Source organism: Staurois parvus, unplaced genomic scaffold (assembly GCF_062004578.1).
Source record: "Staurois parvus isolate SC_StPar_1 unplaced genomic scaffold, SC_StPar_1.0 ptg000010l, whole genome shotgun sequence".
NCBI lineage: Eukaryota > Metazoa > Chordata > Amphibia > Anura > Ranidae > Staurois > Staurois parvus.
This window is the reverse complement of record NW_028317806.1, coordinates 683,462-702,251: the sequence shown is the minus strand read 5'-3', so window position 1 is coordinate 702,251 and position 18,790 is coordinate 683,462. Positions and strand designations below refer to the sequence as shown.

General features: G+C 43.1%; 1 long non-coding RNA gene across 1 annotated transcript in view; it reads right to left on the bottom strand.

Moving 5' to 3' along the window:
- The window catches only part of LOC149474189 (uncharacterized), a 65,078-nt gene extending 54,129 nt beyond the window's left edge, over positions 1-10,949 (bottom strand). Inside the window, exon 1 of the long non-coding RNA XR_016311689.1 lies at positions 10,843-10,949. This is a non-coding gene — a long non-coding RNA (uncharacterized LOC149474189). The remainder of the gene's footprint in view (positions 1-10,842) is intronic.
- Between the last annotated feature and the right edge of the window lie 7,841 nt (positions 10,950-18,790).

Here is an 18,790-nt window from a genome sequence, read left to right as displayed (position 1 = left end):
CCTCTCCATGAGTTGGCTGGGCCTTATAGTCCACCACTATCATTTGCCAATATATGCCCTCTCCCCCGCTGGAGTATGCCATGCTCACTGCTGCTGTACCCGGAGCTGTCATCACTCTCGCCTGCCCTGTGGATCCACACCGACCAGCATAGCCAAGGACAGTACATTGGAGACCTGTCTGCCACGAGACTGGCCGGGAGTTGCACAGCGGTTGACACCATTTTGATGAGCGCTCATTTGACTACTACTAGTGTGATTATCCCTTAAACACCTTTGGACTTTAAGGACTTTACTTATGTGATTAATAAAAGTCTCCCTCCACTGGGGTCACAGAAACAGGAAGTCTCCCTCCAGAGGTCTCACAGGGACAGGAAGTGAGGGGAAGTCTCCCTCAAGCAGGGTCACAGAAACAGGAAGTCTCCCTCCAGTGGGGTCACAGGGTCAAGAAGTGAGGGGAAGACTCCCTCTAGTGGTGTCACAAAAACAGAATATCTCCTTCCAGTGCGGTCACAGGGTTAGGAAGTGAGGGGAAGTCTCCCTACAGTGTTGTCACAGGGACAGAAAGTTTGGGGAATGCTCCTTCTAATGGGGCCACAGAAACATGAAGTCTCCCTCCAGAGGCGTCACAGAGACAGGAAGTCTCTCTCCAGTGGGATTACTAAAGACTGTTCTAGGTAGCAGCAGCTGTGGTAATTAAACATTGGTTGGGTAACTAAGCATGGGTTGGCATGAATGATGGTACAATATAAATTGGCAGGGTCAGCTTGACTTGTAGTTCTACAGGAGCTGGAGAGGCAAATGTTCTACACTATGTCACTTAAAAACTTTAAAGCAGTTCTTCTCAACATTTTACCCCAAAGGAACCCCAAATATAATTTTCAGGTCTCAAGGTAACCCTTACTAAAAACAATTAATTGGGAGTCAGTAAGAACAATGTCCCCCTTATATCAGTGGCCAGTAAAAGGAATGCCACCCTTATGTAAGTAGTAAATGGGAAGAATATCCCCCTTACACTGGTGGTCAGTGGGAAGAATGTCCCTGTTCCACCATCACTGCACTCTCCCTGCACACATGTTCCACCATCACTGCACTCTCCCTGCACACATGTTTCACCATCACTGCACTCTCCCTGCACATATGTTTCACCATCACTGCACTCTCCCTGCACACATGTTCCACTATCACTGCACACCAGTTCTGCTACCACTACACTATCAGCACATATGTTCCACCACTGTACCCCCTCTGCACACATGTTCTACTGCTGTACCCCCTCTGCACACATGTTCCATCGCTGTACCCCCTCTGCATGCATGTTCTACTGCTGTACCCCCTCTGCACACATGTCCCAACGCTGTACCCCCTCTGCACGCATGTTCTACTGCTGTACCCCCTCTGCACACATGTTCCATCGCTGTACCCCCTCTGCACTGCACGCATGTTCCATTGCTGTACCCCCTCTGCACGCATGTTCCATTGCTGTACCCCCTCTGCACGCATGTTCCATTGCTGTACCCCCTCTGCACACATGTTCCATTGCTGTACCCCCTCTACACGCATGTTCTATCGCTGTACCCCTTCTGCACGCATGTTCCATCGCTGTACCCCCTATGCACACATGTTCCATCGCTGTACCCCCTCTGCACTGCACGCATGTTCCATTGCTGTACCCCCTCTGCACGCATGTTCCATTGCTGTACCCCCTCTGCACGCATGTTCCATTGCTGTACCCCCTCTGCACACATGTTCCATTGCTGTACCCCCTCTGCACGCATGTTCTATCGCTGTACCCCTTCTGCACGCATGTTCCATCGCTGTACTCTCTATGCACACATGTTCCATCCCGTATCTCCTCTGCACACATGTTCATCAATGTAGTTTCTCTGATCACATGTTCCATCCCTGTATCACCTCGGCACATATGTTCCATCGCTGTACTCTCTCTGCACACATGCTCCATCGCTGTACTCTCTCTGCACACATGTTCCACCGCTATCCTCTCTCTGCACATATGTTTCATCCTCATATCTCCTCTACACATGTTCCATTGCTGTAGTCTCACTTCACACATGTTCTATCACTGTACTATCTGTGCATACATGTTCATCGCGTACTCTCTGCGCACGTTCCATCGCTGTACTGTCTCTACACATGTTACATCCCCATATCTCCTCTACACACATGTTCCATCCCTGTATCTCCTCTACACACATTTTCCATCACTGTACTCTCTCTGCACATATGTTACATCCCTGTATCTCCTCTGCACACGTTTCATCCCTGTATCTCCTCTGCACACATGTTCTATCCCTGTGTCTCCTCTACACACATGTTGCATCCCCGTATCTCCTCTACACATGTTCCATTGCTGTACTCTCTCTCTACACACCTTTTTCCTGGCAACTGAGGAATTAATTGTTAGCCACAGGCTCAGCTCCCTCCCTAGCAGCTATGGGGTTAAGTCTGTGTAGCAGCTCCACTCTGTTCCCATTTCTCCTCTGCTTGTATAGAGTGGACATGAAAATCCCTTCTCTCTCCCTGCGTGTCCCGGGATGGGCACAGTTATTAGTGATGATTGATGTCCGTCTCCCTGCTAGGTTGTCACAATGCCTTCTGAATCCCCAGTGAAATCCTTTACCCCAGCCTGCCCGTGTTGTTGTCAGGATGTATGGAGTTAAATGCTTTTGGCTCCAGGCTTGCTGGCAGCTGTTACTACTGGATGGGAGGAGGGGCACCCTGCCTCTGTGGGCAGTTCAGACCTGGAGTCAGACTGGTCAGCCCACTACAGCCAGCAGGAATTGTATCACTGCTGCTGACATGAGAACTACTGGGGGGATGTGCCAAGACCAGTGGCTGGGGGAATGCAAGGCACAGCAGCCACCAGTCTTACAAACAGGAGATTAACCCCATTATTTAAAAAATGCACATGCTGTTTCTCAGAAACTACAGAGGCAACCAAAAGATGGACAACATATTCTAGGAAGGTAGGAAAGCAGCAATAAAACCATGCAAAGATGTTTTTGCCCGGAGTTGTGCTTTAGTGCTAGTGGCAGACTGCATCATATATGTAATTTTTTTTAATACTGTCCACATTTCCATTTTAACCCCTTGACGCCGATGTAACACAAATATGCAGCCTCACAGAACTGGGCTTTATTCCATGGGGCCGCATATTTGTGTACCTGTCTTTGCGCTGGGAGCGCTCTGCCGGGCATGTCACTAAGAGCCCCAGGTCCCATTCTAACGATTCCGGGTCACATGATCATTGTGATAGCCTCTGATTGGCTATCACAGTGATCAGTCAGTGTACAGCCCGGCCCCCTTGTTTTTTTCTCTCTCTATGAATGGAGAACAGAGATACATTGTATCTCTCTAACTCCTGGCATAGAGAGAAAAAAAATGTTAGTAAAAATAAATAAATAAATAAATAAAAATAAATTAATATTAAAAAATAAAAGAAAAAAATAAAGAAAAAACACCTAGATCAAGGTTTGATCTAGTTCAGTGCCAGGGTTAGTGTTGGGTCAAGGTCAAAAGGTCAGGGTCAAAGGTCAGGATTTTAAAAAAAATTGGTATCAATGTCAGTTAGTGTCAATGTCAGTGTGTTTTAGGTAATAAAAAAAGACAAAAACAAAACATACTATTGTTTCTGGGCTGTACTATGGGTATAAACAACAAATAACATACACATATATGGTATTGCTGCGATCGTCAAGAGCTGGAGAATTTATTTTGGGTTGTTCTTTGGTGGTAGGTTATGATAGTAACAAGAAACATACAGCTAAATAAAAAAAAATGATTTTTTTTTTACTATTTTGGGCCAGTTTTCCTTTGATAATAAAAAAAAGGGAGCTATCCATTACCATTTACCACCAAATGAAAGTCCAATTTGTCCTGAAAAAATCGCGGAATAATCCACCTGGATGTACAAAGTAGTTGTGATGATATGGAGGGTTTTACTAACACATGTCAACGTTGTAAAATTGTGCTTAGGCATTTAGATTTGTTTTACCCTTAGGCGTGAAGGGGTTAAATACCTGCAGATTTGCAAAGATGCAAGTTAGTGTGTTCACTGTATCAAGCACTGCCCTCTCCCTCCTGTATCTACCATACACAAAGTGAATGACATGATAAAAGTCTGCAGAGTCAAGCATACACCTATAAAAACTTGTTACATTTTCATTTTGTTTTTTACAATTACAGTCAATGAGCTGACTCTGACTTTAGCACAGCTGCAGTGCTTTCTACCTTAGCATTAGCAGTTCGCTATTTGACTCTCGTTTTTGCCAGGAGCTGCTTTTTAAGCACATTGCACAGACAGAGCAGATCTTCCTCTCATTAAAAACCTCCAGTGGGGAATTACATATTATTAGTCATATTTGTAGTTATTTTCAGAATTACAAGAAACACGGAGACATCAGCAAATAATGCAGAAATTAGACACCTGCTGTTCCCATGTGTGATGAGCAACAATATAACCACAGATGTAGACAAGCCACAGAGGAGAGGCATTCCCTGGAGGAGAGACAAAAACATCTTTTCGGTTTTGCCTACAACTCTCTCCAGTTATATGAGAGGAACTTCCTGGAATAAAAATACTACGAAGGACGCTTTCACACTCATCCGTTTTTTTGCCACTTAGAGCGGAGTTCCTCTCACGCTGTCAAAAAATAAAAGTCAGCCGCTACAAAAACTGTAGCGGCTTACTTTTAAAAAACAGCCACTTACCTGTCCCTCGGTCCTGCGGTGTCCTCCCTGCAGCCAGGCCGTCTTCTCTCCCTGGGCGCCGGCATCTTCGGTGCGGGCACCCGGCTGTGATAGCTTGCGGCTTCAAAGCCGGGTGCCCACTGCGCATGTGTGAGTAGCACTGCACTTCATAAATGGTCCTGTAGTCTTCTGGGACCTGTCACGTGTCCCAAAAGACTACAGGGAGGGAGGAAGGGGGGACACCTTCCACTTCTGATCCCCTAGACGTTCGGAGCGGAAGTGGGAGCGGGTACCTGTCAAATTCGGGTACCCGCTCCCCCCAGCCCCCCAAAGGTGCCAATCCTTAATGGGGAGTGGGGGACCAGTCTTTAAAGCGGGACTTCCCCTTTTGGGTGGAGCTCTGCTTTAAGAAAAGTGGAAGAAAAACGTGTCCCTTTGTAGTCCTATGGAACTCTTCACACTACAGGTGAAACTAGAAAAATTAGAATATCATACAAAAGTTCATTTATTTCAGTAATGCAACTTAAAAGGTGAAACTAATATATGAGATAGACTCATTACATGCAGAGCAAGATAGTTCAAGCTGTGATTTGTCATAATTGTAATGATTATGGCTTACAGCTCATGAAAACCCCAAATCCACAATCTCAGAAAATGAGAATATTGTGAAAAGTTGCAATATTCTAGGCTCAAAGTGTCCCACTCTAATCAGCTAATTAAGCCATAACACCTGCAAAGGGTTCCTGAGCCTTTAAATGGTCTCTCAGTCTGGTTCAGTAGGAATCACAATCATGGAAAGACTGCTGACCTGACAGTTGTGCAGAAAACCATCATTGACACCCTCCATAAGGAGGGAAAGCCTCAAAAGGTAATTGCAAAAGAAGTTGGATGTTCCCAAAGTGCTGTATCAAAGCACATTATTATATTATTATTATTATTATTATACAGTATTTATAAAGCGCCAATAGTTCGCTCAGCGCTGTACATTACAAAGGGAGACAGAACATGTGACAGAACAATACCAATACAATGCAAAACATGAGGGGATTGAGGGCCCTGCTCTTTCAAGCTTACAATCTAGGACATTAATAGAGTTAGTTATTTGGAAGGGAAAAGTGTGGAAGAAAAAGGTGCACAAGCAGCAGGGATAACCGCAGTCTGAAGAGGATTCTCAGGAAAAGGCCATTCAAAAGTGTTGGGGACTTTCACAAGGAGTGGACTGAGGCTGGAGTCAGTGCATCAAGAGCCACCACACACAGACGGATCCTGGACATGGGCTTCAAATGTCGTATTCCTCTTGTCAAGCCGCTCCTGAACAACAAACAACATCAGAAGCGTCTTACCTGGGCTAAAGAAAAACAGACCTGGTCTGTTGCTCAGTGGTGCAAAGTCCTCTTTTCTGATGAGAGCAACTTTTGCATCTCATTTGGAAACCAAGGACCCAGAGTATAGAGGAAGAATGGAGAGGCACACACTGCAAGATGCTTGAAGTCCACTGTGAAGTTTCCACAGTCTGTGTTGATTTGGGGAGCCATGTCATCTGCTGGTGTTGATCCACTGTGCTTCATTAAGTCCAGGGTCAACGCAGCCGTCTACCAGGAGATTTTGGAGCACTGCATGCTTCCTTCCACAGACGAGCTTTATGGGGATGCTGACTTCATTTTCCAGCAGGACATAGCACCTGCCCACACTGCCAAAAGCACCAAACCTGGTTCAATGACCGTGGGATTATTGGGGTTGATTGGCCAGCAAACTCGCCTGACCTGAACCCCATAGAGAATCTATGGGGCATTGCCAAGAGAAAGATGAGACACATGAGACCAAACAATGCAGAAGAGCTGAAGGCCGCTATTGAAGCATCCTGGTCTTCCATAACACCTCAGCAGTGCCACAGGCTGATAGCTTCCATGCCACGCAGCATTGAGGAAGTAATTGCTGCAAAAGGGGCCCAAACCAAGTACTGAGTACATATGCATGCTAATACTTTTCAGAGGTCCGATATTGTTCTATGTACAATCCTTGTTTTATTGATTGCATGTAATATTCTAATTTTCTGAGATTGTGGATTTGGGGTTTTCATGAGCTGTAAGCCATAATCATCACAATTATGACAAATCACGGCTTGAACTATCTTGCTTTGCATGTAACGAGTCTATCTTATATATTAGTTTCACCTTTTAAGTTGCATTACTGAAATAAATGAACTTTTGCACGATATTCTAATTTTTCAAGTTTCACCTGTAGTCTGTTGCGGGTCCACTGCGTTTTTCAAAATCCTGTTTGCTGCAATTTTGGTGAGGTTAAAAAACGTACCAAAAACACACCTTCCCTTTGAAGAGGATGGAAAAAACAGCCAAAATGTATTAAAAACACACTAGAAGTGTGGCATGGCAAATGTGTTTTTGCTATGAACCAATGTGAAAATTAACCTCTTCTTAACAAATTCTTAAAAACATTCAATTTTTTTTGGAAAGCCATTTACATGGGAGCAATCGTCTGATTTTACAGGGGATCAGTGCATGGGGGTTCGAGTGAACTGCTACTCCTCCCCAGCACCATATACTTTCTGCACACATACCTCTCACCATAACAAATGTGGGGTGCAGGGACAATGGTGGCACTGCTGAAATTTATGTTCTGGAAAAGGCCAGCACTCCATTGGTACTTTCAATTCATTAAATCCTTACTAGAAATCAACCAACATGATGTTTCAGTGACTCACAGGAACCTTTGTTTTCAAGGTATGAATGTGCAAAGCATAGGTTTTACTTAAACTTATTTTTTTTTATATTTTACTCTTTTTCATTACTCCCCCCCCCCCCCCCCAAAGGCTAGAAGCCTTGCAGTCATGCAGGTTGATATCCATATGCCAAGGGGGCAACACGCATGTAGCCCGCACCCATGCTGACACCAACCCATATGCTTTTCAGGATACAGGATTGCTTTAACCACTTTCTTTTTTTTTATGTTACAATCAGCATGTTTTGCTAGAATTTACTTTTAACCCCAAAACAAGTATGTTTAGGCCCTGTAGATTAAATTATCATAGTTGCATTGTTTTTTATGTTGCAAGAGAGTTTATTTATAAAATGTATATTTTCAAAAAAGCACGCATTAAAGTGTTACTAAACCCACAACAGTAAAATCAGTCTGTATATGCTGTAAAGCATGCTTGTTATACTCACTGTGGAACCTAAGGAGTTAATCCTCTGCATTGTGTCAAAAGGCTGTTTGATCCTCTCTTCTCTTATCCTCCCCTTCTTCTACTGTCCCCAATATATCTGCTGATAGAAGAGAGGCTTGGGGGCAATCCGCACTTGCTCAATTTGGTGTGTATTGCTAGAGATCTTTTTTTTTTTTTTTCGTGGGAGAGTACATGTGGTCAGCACAGGGCCAATCAGCACTATCCAGACAGAGGGTCAGGGGTCCTGCAGCCTCATAGGGGAGAAGGAAAACTCTTCCTACAAGCTTTAACCAGTGCTCAGCTGGACACTGATAGAAGTCACAAGACTGCTCTAACTGCTGATGAGAAAAGGTATTTAGCAGTTTATTGTTACTAAAATAATTGCATTTCCATGTTCTGTGTACTGTGGGAGACCAGATATAGTGAATGCAGGGTCCTGGGTTTAGTAACACTCTAAATTAAATTGAATTTTAGTACAAACAAATACAATATAATAATCAATTCTTTTTGTAAATTATAAAAAAAGGAATCACATCAACGCCCTTAAAATTGTATGAAACAAAAAAGTGATGCAGAAAAAAGACCAAGTGGTCCATCGAGTCTTCCCTATGTTTTTTTTTAATTTGTACATGTTTTTGTTTTTATTTTTTGTACCTTTTTTTGAATATAGATCTTTGTTTGTCCCAAGCATGTTTGAATCCACTTACTGTTGACTGATGTTAGTATCCAGTTATATTCTGTGTATCTAGGTAAGAACCCAGGCCTTTTTTAAAGCAATCCATAGTTCTGAACTTTCCTATTGCTAATTTGAGGTCATGTCCCTGTGTTCTTGATCTTGGCTTCATTTTAAAAATTCTGCCCTCCTGTGTCTTATTCACCCCATTGATGTATTTATGTTTGCATATACAAGCTGCTCTTTGCAAATGTTTGCATTCAGGTGCAAACATTTGCATATACAAGCTGCTCTTTGCAAATGTTTGCATTCAGGTGCAAACTGTAGCTGCTGACTTTTAAAAAACAGCCACTTACCTGTCCCTCGGTCCTGTGGTGTGTCCTCCGCAGCCCGTTTCACCAGCCGTCCTGTATTCCAGGAGGCCGGCATCTTCAGTGTGGGCACCCGGCTGTGACGGCTTGCGGCTTCACAGCCGGGTACCCACTGCGCATGCGCGAGTAGCGCTACACTTCAAGAATGGTCCTGTAGTCTTCTGGGACCTGTCACATGTCCCAAAAGACTACAGGGAGGGAGGAGGGAGGACACCTTCCATTTCCGATAGCCTAGGCGATCGGACTGAAAGTGGGAGCGGGTACCTGTCAAATTCAGTTACCCACTCCCCCCAAAACTGTACCTTTTTTAAAGCACAGCAAAGAATAGTACATACGCTGTGTTGTGCTGCAGGCAACGTACATTGTCCACTTCTGTAACAGGGTATTGGGGTGCCATTTAAAGTGAACAACATCTCAATACACTGTAGTACAGTGCACGTATTATAACGGATTGCGGTGTTTGGGTCCATAGGAAACATTACAACAGTAAATAAAAATGTGAATTAAATTAAAATTCCCTACAGAGCTCCTTTAACCCCTTTCTGCTGGCTGGAGCTGGTCATTTTAGGAGATCCTAATGCTGGGGCTTTCAGTTCCTGTGGCTGTCACAGTGATCATGTGATCAGGAGCTTGTCCTGCCAACTTTTGATTGTGAACAGTGACTAGGAACTGGTGGTGACAGCGTGGTCACAGTGCTAGGGGTGCATGTTTGAGCATTCTTTAGCACAAAGCAGAGATGTTGACTGTATATACAGAATGTGGCAGCACAGCTAAAAAGCCTACTCCCATACTCCCTCATAGGAGTATTGCTTCTTGGAAGGGGTTAAAATGAACATTCAGTTTAAATGTGGTATATGCAATGCTTGCAATTATTGTTCAGCATCACGTGCCAAATTTTCTCTACCGGTGTATACAGAATGAACTGTTAATTATTGTGAAATTATTACATATAATATATATACATGTTAATACTGTTTTAATTCTGCAATACTCAAACACAGGGGTGGACTGACAACTCATAGGGCCCCCGGGCAATAGGGGATCATGGGGCCCCTGTGTCCTTGCCCAAACTCAAAAAAGCGTATGAAAAAGGTACCAGGGGCATCTCATGGGGCCCACTACTGACCCCGGGCCCTCGGGCAGTGCCCGAGTTTCCAAATGGTCCGTCCACCCTGCAAACAACATTTATACATCTAGATATAATGTATATTTTTTGTGTTGTGTTGATTGTCTTGGTGTAGCCCATTGTATTATCAGCTCTCTGTTGACTATTAAAAATCTGCAAAAAATATTAAAATATATTCATTTATTTTACTTTATGGCCTTGACCCTTTTTATAGGATGGATTACAGAAATTTTCTGATCACTCTGCGACCAAAGGGAGTTGTAGTGTAAAGATTGTCGGGCGATCCACACATGCATTGGAGTGAACAGAGGAAGTAATTCACAGGAACCTTGTACTAAGAGATATATGTTGGATGCTATTTCTGCCTATTTTCCACAATGATAGCTCTCTGACTGCCTTTGGCAACAGTGTTGACCGAAAGTGGACAGTTGGATGACCACTCCTAATTTGCACACTTTCCCAGGGTAGTAGTTCAGAAACTACTTAATGGATTAGCATGCCCATGGGGTCTAGCAATTTCAAATGGAAAGATTAAAAATGGTTTCCTACATTTTTCTCCCATGTAAGGTTTCTTTAAAATGCCAATATGATTGAAGGGGAAACCATGCAAACATGAGAGGAACTTACATACTCCATGTAGAAAACGTGAGCTGGCCCCCTAAAGTGCTAACTGTACAAAAGTGCTGACTGCTTAGCCATTAGAGATTTTATTCAGCACATAATATGAACTGCTTTGTAAACCAAGTAATGACAACCCCCCTCCCTTCCCCAAGCTACTTACAGCCACATGATTCCACATGTTCTTCCATGCCATCGGAAATGTGGTTGCTAAAAATCCCATGACTATATCAGCTCACTGCTTCATCGTCTTACACTGCAGAGTAGTTTTCTATCATTATCTCCTCTGCAGGTATTTATAAGTATCTTCACGATACAAAGGAAGATGAACAGGGAGAGGGTGTCATCTGGTGGTTGAACAGCCAGAGGACACTGTATGCTTCCATACTTCCATATTTCCTGTTAATTAAGAGAATGGCAAGCAAGGCTTTTTAGATTTATATAATAGCAAATGTGTGCTCAATCCAGAATGGGCAGGCTTGGGTATAACACATAAAATGTGGAGGAGATGTTTAAGTTGACAGTATGTGCAGAAGAGAAGTGCAGGAGTGCAGAGGGTATGACAGAGGCAGTATGTGAAGAAGAAAACTGTGGAGGATATGAGGATGGGCAGTATGTAGAGAAGATGAGTAGGGAGGGTATGGCACCTGGAAGTATGTAGAAAAGAGGAGTAAGGAGGGTATGACAACAGGCAGTAAGTTGAGGAGAGGAGTAGGGAGGGTATGACAACAGGCAGTAAGTGGAGGAGAGGAGTAGGGAGGGTATGACAACAGGCAGTAAGTAGAGGAGAGGAGTAGGGAGAGTATGACAATGGGCGGTAAGTGGAGGAGAGGAGTAGGGAGGATATGACAATGAGCAGTAAGCGGAGGAGAGGAGTAGGGAGGGTATGACAACAGGCAGTAAGCGGAGGAGAGGAGTAGGGAGGGTATAACAACAGGCAGTAAGCGGAGGAGAGGAGTAGGGAGGGTATGACAACAGGCAGTAAGTGGAGGCGAGGAGTAGGGAGAGTATGACAATGGGCAGTAAGTGGAGGAGAGGAGTAGGGTGGGTATGACAACAGGCAGTTAGTAGAGGAGAAAAGTAAGGAGGGTATGAAAACAGGCAGTAAGTAGAGGAGAGGTGTAAGAAGGGTATGAGAATGGGCAGTAGGTGATGGAGAGCAGTAGGGAGTTTATGACAACAGGCAGCGAAGAAGAGGAGTGTAAAGAGTTTAACAGACAGTATGATGTACAGGAGAGGAGTGTGGAGAGTATAACAACAAGCAGTATGTGGAGAAGAAGAATAAGGTGGGTATGACAACAGGCAGTATGTAGAGGAAAGGAGTGCGGAGGGTATGACAAAAGGCAGTATGTGATGGATAGAAGTAGGGAAGTTATGACAACAGGCAGTATGTGGAAGAGAGAAGTTCGGGAGGTTATGACAACAGGCAGTATGTGGAAGAGAGAAGTGGGGAGTTTATTACAACAGGCAGTATGTGGAGGAAAGGAATAGGGAGAGTATGACAACAGGCAGTATGTGGAGGAAAGGAATCGGAAGGGTATGACAACAGACAGTATGTGGAGTAAAGGAATAAGGAGGGTATGACAACAGGCAGTATGTGGAGGAAATAAATAGGGAGAGCATGACAACAGGCAGTATGTGGAGGAAAGGAATCGGAAGGGTATGACAACAGACAGTATGTGGAGGAAAGGAATAGGGAAGGTATGACAACAGACAGTATGTGGAGAAAATAAATAGGGAGGGCATGACAACAGGTAGTATGTGGAGGTGAGAAGTAGGGAGGGTATGACAAGGTAAAATATTGGTTTGTTGGCCACATTAAGCAATGACCTACATTACTGACATTATTGGTTTGGGTATGGGTGCAGCCCTAGCTGTGACCAAAGGATATATCCGATTAGGTGTAGATGGAAATTCTTATGAAGAGTCATTGAAAACTTCAATTTTCCATTATCCACTTGTTACACTATCTATAATCAGGTAAAATATATGTAAACTCTCACCTTGTAAATTAGCCCAGTCAGTTTAAAATAGAAATGAAAGGCAAAACAGTCAGAAACCACTGACCACGCTGAGATGGATGTGCTCTTATGCCTAGCGTGATCAGTTTGAATTAGGAAAGCAGGGGGGACTGGCTCCAGGGGTTTCACACAAAAGAAGCAATATAAAGAGAACAGGGTATATTTAACACAAATACATGATACAATAGACACATATCAGGAATATGAAATTTTGCCGTAACATATTCTTTAACTGGAAAATCTGGTCATTTCTAAAGGCTCTTCTACCTTTCCTCTCATTTGCTATACCACAGTTATACTGTCTTTGACTTGTCAGAGATATTTAAATCTGACATTAAGTTCTATTATATGTTCCTGAAGTAACTGTCAAGCATGTCAGTAACTGTCAATAGTGTGCTTATTCATTGACTGTAAAAGTGAAATTTGTGTTTTGTTGTAGAGAAAAAAATAATCTCTTTTAGTATAATAATACTGCAGTAGATTGTGTGAATTGTAACAAGCCTTATGATAAATTCTTGCTTACCTCGAGATAGCCCTGTAATACTAGGTCCCTTCTCAAACTAACTGCCCAAACTAACTGCTAAATGGAAGGGTCTGCCTTTGTTATCACCATCAGATCCCAGTTTTGGAGAAAAAGTGAAAATACCTAGGCATTTGCTCATATGATCTCAGCTGAGCAAACTTTGGGGCTCACATTCTGACATATCTATCAAAGCTCTGATCCACTTAATTTAAACAATACAAACATTTGCTTATGTGACCGATCATCATGTGAAATCACAGCTGTATATCTGGATTGATTGAAGAACTTTGGAGATTTTTTCAACATGTAGTAATTAAAGCCCCTTCACACCTACAGGTAAAACTCGAAAAATTAGAATATCGTGCAAAAGTTCATTTATTTCAGTAATGCAACTTAAAAGGTAAAACTAATATATGAGATAGACTCATTACATGCAAAGCAAGATAGTTCAAGTCGTGATTTGTCCTAATTGTGATGATTATGGCTTACAGCTCATGAAAACCCCAAATCCACAATCTCAGAAAATTAGAATATTACATGCAATCAATAAAACAAGGATTGTACATAGAACAATATCGGACCTCTGAAAAGTATAAACATGCATATGTACTCAGTACTTGGTTTGGGCCCCTTTAGCAGCAATTACTGCCTCAATGCTGCGTGGCATGGAAGCTATCAGCCTGTGGCAATGCTGAGGTGTTATGGAAGACCAGGATGCTTCAATAGCGGCCTTTAGCTCTTCTGCATTGTTTGGTCTCATGTCTCTCATCTTTCTCTTGGCAATGCCCCATAGATTTCTTTATGGGGTTCAGGTCAGGCGAGTTTGCTGGCCAATCAAGCACAGTAATCCCACGGTCACTGAACCAGGTTTTGGTGCTTTTGGCAGTGTGGGCAGGTGCCAAGTCCTGCTGGAAAATGAAGTCAGCATCCCCATAAAGCTCGTCTGTGGAAAGAAGCATGAAGTGCTCCAAAATCTCCTGGTAGACGGCTGCGTTGACCCTGGACTTAATAAAGCACAGTGGACCAACACCAGCAGATGACATGGCTCCCCAAATCAACACAGACTGTGGAAACTTCACACTGGACTTCAAGCATCTTGCAGTGTGTGCCTGTCCATTCTTCTGCAAAAATGTATCTCATCAGAAAAGAGGATTTTGGACCACTGAGCAACAGGCCAGGTCTGTTTTTCTTTAGCCCAGGTAAGACACCTGTGCACCTTTTTCTTCCACACTTTTCCCTTCAACCTAACTTTCTATTAATGTGCTTTGATACAGCACCTTGGGAACATCCAACTTCTTTTGCAATTACCTTTTGTGGCTTTCCCTCCTTATGGAGGGTGTCAATGATGGTTTTCTGCATAACTGTCAGGTCAGCAGTCTTTCCCATGATTGTGATTCCAACTGAACCAGACTGAGAGACCATTTAAAGGCTCAGGAACCCTTTGCAGGTGTTATGGCTTAATTAGCTGATTAGAGTGGGACACTTTGAGCCTAGAATATTGTACCTTTTCACAATATTCTCATTTTCTGAGATTGTAGATTTGGGGTTTTCATGAGCTGTAAGCCATAATTAGAGATGAGCGAATCGAACATGACGAAGTGGAATTCGTTCCGAAGATTTGGAAAAATTCTATTCGCGACGAATCCGAAGATTAGCAAACTTCGGATGCACGAATCGAATTTTCCCAAAAATGGCGGCGACATGTGTGGCCACGGAGAAAATGGACAGAGAAGATGGGGCGGGGATCTCTGGGAAGGCGCGCAGACAAGGCACGCTGACCTATAATGCATTCATGACATGTGATCGCATTAGCCAATCAGCAGCCAGCCAGCACTATAAATCGCGGCCATCTTAGAATTCTCCATTAGCCTCCGGTCATTCAAGAGAGACAGACCTGTCTGTATTAAGGGACAGAGTTAGGGCCACAGAGACTTTAGGGCCACAGAATCGTTACTCAGGGACACAGAATCGTTACTCAGGGACACAGAATCGTTACTTAGGGCCACAGCTATCAAAGAATCGAAAATTTAAAGTGACATACACCCTTTTTTTTTTTGGTGGCTGTCGTGCACAGTTGGTGCTGCAGTTTGCCGATTGTGCAAAATAAACTGACTTTCTGCTTCACAACCACTATTGTACGTTCAAAGAGTTAGATCCATTTACACGCCGGGTGGCGGTAATATTTTTTGGGTGATTAGTGCATTCCAGTGACATAAACGTACAGTTTCCAGCCAACGGCAAGCTGCAATTGACCGATTGTGCTAAATAAACTGACTTTCTGCTTCACAACCACTATTGTACGTTCAAAGAGTTAAATCCATATACACGCCGGGTGGCGGTAATATTTTTTGGGTGATTAGTGCATTCCAGTGACATAAACGTACAGTTTCCAGCCAACGGCAAGCTGCAATTGACCGATTGTGCTAAATAAACTGACTTTCTGCTTCACAACCACTATTGTACGTTCAAAGAGTTAGATCCATTTACACGCCGGGTGGCGGTAATATTTTTTGGGTGATTAGTGCATTCCAGTGACATAAACGTACAGTTTCCAGCCAACGGCAAGCTGCAATTGACCAATTGTGCTAAATAAACTGACTTTCTGCTTCACAACCACTATTGTACGTTCAAAGAGTTAGATCCATTTACACGCCGGGTGGCGGTAATATTTTTTGGGTGATTAGTGCATTCCAGTGACATAAACGTACAGTTTCCAGCCAACGGCAAGCTGCAATTGACCGATTGTGTACAATAAACTGACTTTCTGCTTCACAACCACTATTGTACGTTCAAAGAGTTAAATCCATTTACACGCCGGCTGGCGGTAATATTTTTTGGGTGATTAGTGCATTCCAGTGACCTAAACGTACAATTTCCAGCCAACGGCAAGCTGCAATTGACCGATTGTGCTAAATAAACTGACTTTCTGCTTCACAACCACTATTGTACGTTCAAAGAGTTAAATCCATTTACACGCCGGGTGGCGGTAATATTTTTTGGGTGATTAGTGCATTCCAGTGACATAAACGTACAGTTTCCAGCCAACGGCAAGCTGCAATTGACCGATTGTGCTAAATAAACTGACTTTCTGCTTCACAACCACTATTGTACGTTCAAAGAGTTAAATCCATTTACACGCCGGCTGGCGGTAATATTTTTTGGGTGATTAGTGCATTCCAGTGACATAAACGTACAGTTTCCAGCCAACGTCAAGCTGCAATTGACCGATTGTGCTAAATAAACTGACTTTCTGCTTCACAACCACTATTGTACGTTCAAAGAGTTAAATCCATTTACACGCTGGCTGGCGGTAATATTTTTTGGGTGATTAGTGCATTCCAGTGACATAAACGTACAGTTTCCAGCCAACGGCAAGCTGCAATTGACCGATTGTGCTAAATAAACTGACTTTCAGCTTCACAACCACTATTGTACGTTCAAAGAGTTAAATCCATATACACGCCGAGTGGCGGTAATATTTTTTGGGTGATTAGTGCATTCCAGTGACATAAACGTACAGTTTCCAGCCAACGGCAAGCTGCAATTGACCGATTGTGCTAAATAAACTGACTTTCTGCTTCACAACCACTATTGTACGTTCAAAGAGTTAGATCCATTTACACGCCGGGTGGCGGTAATATTTTTTGGGTGATTAGTGCATTCCAGTGACATAAACGTACAGTTTCCAGCCAACGGCAAGCTGCAATTGACCGATTGTGCTAAATAAACTGACTTTCTGCTTCACAACCACTATTGTACGTTCAAAGAGTTAAATCCATATACACGCCGGGTGGCGGTAATATTTTTTGGGTGATTAGTGCATTCCAGTGACATAAACGTACAGTTTCCAGCCAACGGCAAGCTGCAATTGACCGATTGTGCTAAATAAACTGACTTTCTGCTTCACAACCACTATTGTATGTTCAAAGAGTTAAATCCATTTACACGCCGGGTGGCGGTAATATTTTTTGGGTGATTAGTGCATTCCAGTGACATAAACGTACAGTTTCCAGCCAACGGCAAGCTGCAATTGACCAATTGTGCTAAATAAACTGACTTTCTGCTTCACAACCACTATTGTACGTTCAAAGAGTTAGATCCATTTACACGCCGGGTGGCGGTAATATTTTTTGGGTGATTAGTGCATTCCAGTGACATAAACGTACAGTTTCCAGCCAACGGCAAGCTGCAATTGACCGATTGTGTACAATAAACTGACTTTCTGCTTCACAACCACTATTGTACGTTCAAAGAGTTAAATCCATTTACACGCCGGCTGGCGGTAATATTTTTTGGGTGATTAGTGCATTCCAGTGACCTAAACGTACAATTTCCAGCCAACGGCAAGCTGCAATTGACCGATTGTGCTAAATAAACTGACTTTCTGCTTCACAACCACTATTGTACGTTCAAAGAGTTAAATCCATTTACACGCTGGCTGGCGGTAATATTTTTTGGGTGATTAGTGCATTCCAGTGACATAAACGTACAGTTTCCAGCCAACGGCAAGCTGCAATTGACCGATTGTGCTAAATAAACTGACTTTCTGCTTCACAACCACTATTGTACGTTCAAAGACTTAAATCCATTTACACGCCGGCTGGCGGTAATATTTTTTGGGTGATTAGTGCATTCCAGTGACATAAACGTACAGTTTCCAGCCAACGGCAAGCTGCAATTGACCGATTGTGCTAAATAAACTGACTTTCTGCTTCACAACCACTATTGTACGTTCAAAGACTTAAATCCATTTACACGCCGGCTGGCGGTAATATTTTTTGGGTGATTAGTGCATTCCAGTGACATAAACGTACAGTTTCCAGCCAACGTCAAGCTGCAATTGACCGATTGTGCTAAATAAACTGACTTTCTGCTTCACAACCACTATTGTACGTTCAAAGAGTTAAATCCATTTACACGCTGGCTGGCGGTAATATTTTTTGGGTGATTAGTGCATTCCAGTGACATAAACGTACAGTTTCCAGCCAACGGCAAGCTGCAATTGACCGATTGTGCTAAATAAACTGACTTTCAGCTTCACAACCACTATTGTACGTTCAAAGAGTTAAATCCATATACACGCCGGGTGGCGGTAATATTTTTTGGGTGATTAGTGCATTCCAGTGACATAAACGTACAGTTTCCAGCCAACGGCAAGCTGCAATTGACCGATTGTGCTAAATAAACTGACTTTCTGCTTCACAACCACTATTGTACGTTCAAAGAGTTAGATCCATTTACACGCCGGGTGGCGGTAATATTTTTTGGGTGATTAGTGCATTCCAGTGACATAAACGTACAGTTTCCAGCCAACGGCAAGCTGCAATTGACCGATTGTGCTAAATAAACTGACTTTCTGCTTCACAACCACTATTGTACGTTCAAAGAGTTAGATCCATTTACACGCCGGGTGGCGGTAATATTTTTTGGGTGATTAGTGCATTCCAGTGACCTAAACGTACAATTTCCAGCCAACGGCAAGCTGCAATTGACCGATTGTGCTAAATAAACTGACTTTCTGCTTCACAACCACTATTGTATGTTCAAAGAGTTAAATCCATTTACAC